Source organism: Artemia sp. Qi Xiang Cuo, chromosome 4 (assembly GCF_049724085.1).
Source record: "Artemia sp. Qi Xiang Cuo chromosome 4, ASM4972408v1, whole genome shotgun sequence".
Lineage (NCBI taxonomy): Eukaryota > Metazoa > Arthropoda > Branchiopoda > Anostraca > Artemiidae > Artemia > Artemia sp. Qi Xiang Cuo.
Genome location: NC_142797.1, coordinates 83103022 through 83109828, shown reverse-complemented (window position 1 = coordinate 83109828; position 6807 = coordinate 83103022). Strand labels below are relative to the sequence as shown.

The window sequence follows — 6807 nt, the reverse complement described above, 5'->3', positions numbered from 1 at the left end:
ACAACCTACCTAGTTTAAAATATCAGCAACCGACCTAGTTAAAACATTAGCAACCTACCTAGTTTAAAACTTTAACAACCTACCTAGGTTAAAACATCAACAACCTTCTTAGTTTAAAAAACAATCAACCTACCTATTTTAAAACATCAACAACCTACATAGTTTGAAAAATCAACAGCCTACCTAGTTTAAAACATATACAACCTACCTAGTTTAAAACAAAAATAACCTACCTAGTTTAAAACATCAACAACCTACCTAGTTGAAAACATATAAAATCTACCTAGTTTAAAACATCAACAGCCTACCTAGTTTAAAACATCAACAACATTCCTAGTTTAAAACATCTACAGCCTACATAGTTTCAAACATCAACAACCTACCTAGTTTAGAACATCAGCAACCTACCTATTTTAAAACAAGCAACCTACCTAATTTAAAACATCTACAACCTACCTATTTTAAAACATCAACAGCCTATCCACGTTTTAAGAACCAAATCTTGGCTTTAGAATTTCCAGCCCACTTTGCACAAAATCTTTTACTTTCTGAAATTCCTGTTTTATTATTTTCAATATACGGTATATTTAATTGGAAATATTCCAAAATTTCTTTGGTATTCGGCCTTTTGTTTGGATCTTGGTTCAGACAAATAAACAATAACTTTTTAGCCAGTGGTGAAATGGAGGATCCAGATATTTTGCTTTCCAAGGCTTTCAAGTCTGTGCTCTCCCAAAATGTTCCTGGTTCAAGAAGTAAAAGTTGTGCCAAAATTGATCCCAAACTCCATGTGGTTACTGGACCTATTTTATTGAGTCTACTGATTTCATTCAAGATTTTTTTGTCACTTTCTGTAATGAATTCATAGTCATGAGTATTGTTCTTTCCTTCTTTGGTGATGGCTGTTCATTTCGAAAGGAGGATAAATACGGTTAAATAATGTTCTAAATCCCTTCTCTTCCATGTTTATGGAGGTATCAAAATCAAATATTGTTACTTTCAAATTGCCATCTATAAGTATATTATCTGGTTTTAGATCTCCATGAGCGATTCCACACTCTTCTATTTTTGCAACTATGGATACTATTTGTTGGAATATTTTAAGTACTTCACATTCACTCAAAACTCTTTGTTGGAATATTTCAAATAATTCAAATTCACTCAACCCGTGTTTACTTATTTCATCTCGCTTTATCTGTTCTTTAAGGGGGATCATTATATGGTAAATTAAAAGGTTTAAACCAATCGTATTTTCTCGGTATTCAGTAACAATAACAGCATTTTTTTCGTCAACATAATAGGCAATACATTTTTGGCAGCCTTCTATATTTTTGACTTTTTCCAGGTAATAAATTTCTGCTGGAACAACCATTTCGTTTATTTCATCTTGAATCGTGGCATCTTCTTCTTGTTTCACAACTTTTACAGCAGCTTTGTTTTCCGTTGCATTGCTTTTCACTTGCAAGGAAGACTTTTCCATTTCGTCCCTCTCCTAGCACTGTCTCGCTCAAGCAGTAGTCATCATTAAACATTTCTATACTTGTCTTTAAATTCTTTACCAGTTTACAGCTGCTCCTGGAAGCATGGCTAACATTGGATACAAGGAAATCATTACGTTTAGCTTGAAAAATCACAGCTCTAAAACGGTCAATAATATAGTTCATTCCTACCGCTACCTTATTCTTATACATGGAAAACCACACAATTAAGTCCAATCCTCACTTCTTTCGCTATCGGTGTAATGTTTGCAATCTTCTTGCATTGCATTTTACTGAGCATACTGTTTATGTAGAAAAGACTTTTCAGTTTGTCATAGACATGCTTTTCAGTTCTTTTATTCAAATGATCATCATATTGGCAAAAAATTCGGTGCGTAGCATTACTTCCTTCGGTCTTTTGAATGGGTATGAAGTCTGCACAGAGCTTTTTCTCGTAGTTGTGCATATTTTCAATTAATGTTGCGTCATTCCTATGCTCAAAATCACCATTCTTAGGTATAGAATCTGTAAAGATCTTTGGCATTTGTATAGCATCTGTAGATTCTTTGGATTTTTCACTTGTTTCTACAAAACACGGTAAATCACTATTAAATCCTGATATACTTCTTAATTTTTGCAGGAGGCTGTGAAACCAATTTTGGAAGATTGTTGTTATGTTGCTAAGACAATACATTTTCTAGAATGAGTCCACTGTACTAAATAATCCATTTATGTAGTCAAACTACGTCATCACAAACAATTTTCACTGACGCACTGAGTAAAATAATTTGGCCTCATCCTATGGCGTCAAGGGATGTAGTGTTATGACGTCAGTACTGTTAGCACCCGATTTCCTTACTTTGAATAAACCAAAAATCGACTTTTAACTCATTTCGAAATTTTAAGAATTATTATCTGAAATATAGATTTGGATCCTGTGAAGAATTTTGAAGATTTATAAAATGTCTAATTGACTTAAAACTAGATCTTCCATCCTTTACAAACATAAAGAAGATAAAAATACCGCTTTGGATTTTACAGGCCCTACTTTTGGTGCTGATCATTGTTTCATGGCCTGTCAGCCAGGATTTGCAATGCGAGGGGGGGGAGGGCAGCCTTCTTATGATTTCACAAACCCTTCCTGTTCACCTACCCCAGATGCCTCCTGATACCCATTTAAAGCTGGGTCAACTCCGGTTATGCTTACAGCGTCAAGTCAATTACCCTGACTCCAATCCAGTAAAAATAGTATGCCACATGGGTAATGTTTTTTTGGTGCTGGACTAGCATAAGCAAAACAATGAGATAAACTTGACAATGATTTCGTCCATGAATTTTCAAAAACTGACTATTTGATAGTTCCCAAAGACGACTACACCTTCTAAGAAAAGCTAGCCTTTCTTAGGTTGTTTAGAGGTTATTTTTAGCTTTATTTTAGCTCTTTTTTTTAGCTCTGTTTTGGCTCTTATTTTTAGCTCTATTTTAGCTCTTATTTTCAGCTTCTTTCTCAACCACGTTTCTTTTTTAGATTTTGCACCCTCTACTTCCAAAAAACTAAGATATTCCTGATTTCCTCATTTTTTAAGATATGGTGGTGTAAGTTTCAACTAAATTAATTCAAACAACCAGATTTCATTTTCACTTTTCTTGGTACTGATAAATCAGTGTAAGAAGATTGTGGAAATTTTCACTTTCAATTTGATATATTAATCAGAATTTTTCTTGCTAGGTTATTTTCACTTAACAAAATTTACGGCCTTCTCCCAGATTGTAAGTAAGGAGCAAGTCGACCCAATAGTAACCGAAACTCTAAAAAACAATTCTGATAACAGTAATTACAGAAAAAGAATTAGTTTTGTAAGCTGATTAAATAAAAAAATTCAACTAAAAGTAAGGAGCAACAATAAAACTTAAAATCAACTGATATTATACCGTGGATGAAGGGATTGCCTCCTCAATACCTTTCTCTTCAAGCAAAAGTTTTTAGCATTTCTAAAAAAGCTTTCTATTCTAATTTAACTGCCCTTGTGCTTCAAGAGTTGTTAAAAAAAAACTGGGACAAACAGTCAAACCTTAGCATAAAGAACAGGGTATTGAGGAGGGGTGATCCCTTTGAATACGGAATAATTTCTGTTAGTTGTGATTTTCAATTTGTTTCTTGCTTGCTTGCTTCTTGAAAAAACTTATTTGTTTAATTTAATTTCCGATTGTTGTTCAACTAATGCCGGTAAATCTGGCTTACCCTCCGTGAAAAATTACCTTTCCTCACGGGAAAATTCTCCATAGAAAGTTCCTCCTAAGTAAAATACTCCCCTCCTCCGGTAAAACTCCCCCCAGAAAATTCCATCCTCATTGAAAATTCCCTCCTCCACAGAAAATTTTTTTTATGGTTGATTCAGCCTGAAAAAGTCTCCTTAGCAAACTTTCATTTGAAAAAGATTAAGTTCTTATAATTTTTCCAATCACTCCGATATAACCCCTTCTGTGGAAATTTTTCCCAGAAATCCAAACCCGCTGAATAATCTCCTTCGAAAAATTCACAAGCAAAATGCACACATGCAAACTTAAGTTGGCGAAGAGAAAATAAGACAAATAAAAGGAATTTCGTATTGGAAATCTGTCAAATTCCCCCAGTGTAAAATATCCCCTGAAAATCCCCCCCCAGAAATTTCCCCTCCCATGCATAATTCCCATGGATAAACTCACCCCAAACACAAAATCCTCCCTCCCCAGAAAGTGTTGTATGTTTTTTAATAGATTTTCCGAGGCCAACCTGACTTTTATACATGATTAAATAAAAAAACTTTTTTTTTTAAACTGCAAGTAAGGAACGACATTACAACTTAAAACAAACAGAATTTATTCCGTATATGAAAGGGCCTATTCCCTCCTAAACGCCTCGCTCTTTACGCTAAAGTTTTTAATTGTTTTGAAAAATAAAGTTGTGAGACAGAATTTAAACTTTAGCGTAAAGAGCGAGGAGTAGATGAGGGGACCTGTTCATATGCGGAATAATTTCTGCTCTTTTTAAGTTTTAATGTCGCTCCTTACTTTCAGCTAAAAAACTTATTTTTCATTTAATTTACGAACGTTTCAAATTAATGCAGCTTTGATTTTGGTTCACCGTACATGAATAACTAAAACGAAATTTGCATATTAATTTTACTTTTATTTGGAAACTTCTATTGTAGGGCTCTCTGATACGCTGAATCTGATAGTGTAATTTTCATAAGGCTCTATGACTTTTAGGGGTGTTTCCTCCTTTTTTTTCAAAATAAGGCAAATTTTCTCAGGTTCGTAGCTCATTTTACAGTTCGTTACCACGGAGTGTTTGTTAATGGTAGATGGTAATAAGCTTACCTAAGCTATGGATGGTGGTTGGTTTTCTTCAAACGAACAGGAATCACTACTAGACAGCCTAGTTTTTCACGGTGTTAGGCAGAAAACTGGTGTTGACACTCGTTCTGCTGTGTTGCTAACTATTAATCAGAAGATGTCTTTGCCTGAAATTAGTACAAATGAGGTCGTGAACGTGTATAGACTTAGACTGAATAATGCTGCTACAACCGATTCAACTCAGGTGGTTCCATATGCTCCAAGGGTCACTCCGATAATTGTGAAGTTTTCGAGCAAAGGTGTTGCTTGTAAAGGGTTCAAGGCAAAATCCAAGTTGCCCTTTAGTGGTATTTTTGTTGTTGAGTCTCTGACCAAGCAGAGACGAGATATTCTGAATGCGGCGAAAGATAGATTTGGTCAGCGGAATGATTGGTCTTATCGGGGTCAAATATTGGCAAAGCCTAGTGACGGGACTCCAATAAAAAAATAGGGTCTCTCGCTGACTGTATCTAGTTTTTTTTCTGTCTGTTTGTTTTTGTTTTGTTACTTTCTCATGGATTGTTTGTTTATTGTCCCTTTTCTTTTTTTTTATCCCTACCAATTCACTAGTTTTTGGTTCATTTTTTCCTTTTCTGTTTTTTTTCTCAAAAAAATTGTTTGTTTCTATTTATTTTGGGTGCACTTTTCGGTATTTTTTCTCTTTTTATTACTTCGGTTGTGTAATTTTTCGATTTTAATATTTTTCTTCTGCATAGATACCATAGCTCTGCTGTGATGCCGTTAACCTTTGGTCCGGTGAGTTTGGTTGCGGAGCGGATCTACCATCCACCGTAAGTAAAATGATTAATTCTTTTAGTGACCAGGGTGATGTCAACTCTTTGAGGGAACGTTTTGTTGAGTTACAAAATAATCCTTTAGATATAGAAAGTATAATTAATAATTCAGTTGGAAGTAGAAATAGGAATTATAATGATCCTAAATCGGTTATTGAAAGTAAGTAATTCTGCCTCTTCTAAACAAGATGGTATTTTCTCTTTGCTCCACCTAAACATTCAGGGACTTTGCTCCTCTTTTGATGAGCTGAAACGAATCGTCAGTGGAGGAACTCCGGATGTTATTGGATTATGTGAAACTTTCCTGGATTCAAAAAAGGATATGTTTTTAGATACCCAAAGATTTAGGATGGAGAGGATGAACCGGAAACAGATGGCGAAAGGTGGCCTTGCCCTGTATATTGCAGATAATCTTGTATATGATTTCCGAAGTGATTTGAGTAGAAATGAGGAAGGAATCTTTGAATCCCTTTTTAATGAGATTAAGTCAGGGTGTAAGGATTTAGTTGTCGGTTTGGTTTACAGATCCCCTAGTGGATCTATTCCTTCGCTTATGAAAATTCTGGAAGAGGTTTTGGACTTAGTCCAAAAGCATCCTTGCGAACTAATCCCTATGGGGGATTTCAACCTTAACCTGCTGGATCAAAATTCTGCTTCCGCCTCAGATTTTTTGTCAATGATGCTTTCTGCGGGAACTCTATCTTCAGTTTGTATTCCAACCCGAGTCACTGAGATGCATGCATCACTTATTGATAATATTTTTTCGTCACTAGATGTCTTAGATAATTCGGTGATGATTAGTGATATTTCTGATCATTTCCCTGCTATTTCACGATATAGGACTGCTAATTGATCGCAGCGTAAAGCTTCGCCATCTAATCTCCCATTTTTCCGTTTTGGTGTCAGTGAGATCAGTCTACTTAAATCTCGTTTGACTGATCAGCCATGGGATAGTTTGGATTCTGAATCGGATTTTAACCGCTCTTTTGATTTCTTTTATGATTCAGTAAAAGAAGGTATCCTAGAAGTTTTTCACCAGAATCCAATGCCTCATACCTCGAAAAGGATACTACTGCTGAATCCGTGGATGATTCCAGGTCTCCATAAAAGCTGGAAAAGGAAAAATTATCTGTGGAAGCTATACAGGGCTTTTCATCTGC

General features: G+C 35.2%; 1 pseudogene; it reads right to left on the bottom strand.

Moving 5' to 3' along the window:
- Nucleotides 1-477: 477 nt before the first annotated feature.
- Nucleotides 478-2172, bottom strand: LOC148953527 (uncharacterized; annotated as a pseudogene).
- Between the last annotated feature and the right edge of the window lie 4635 nt (nt 2173-6807).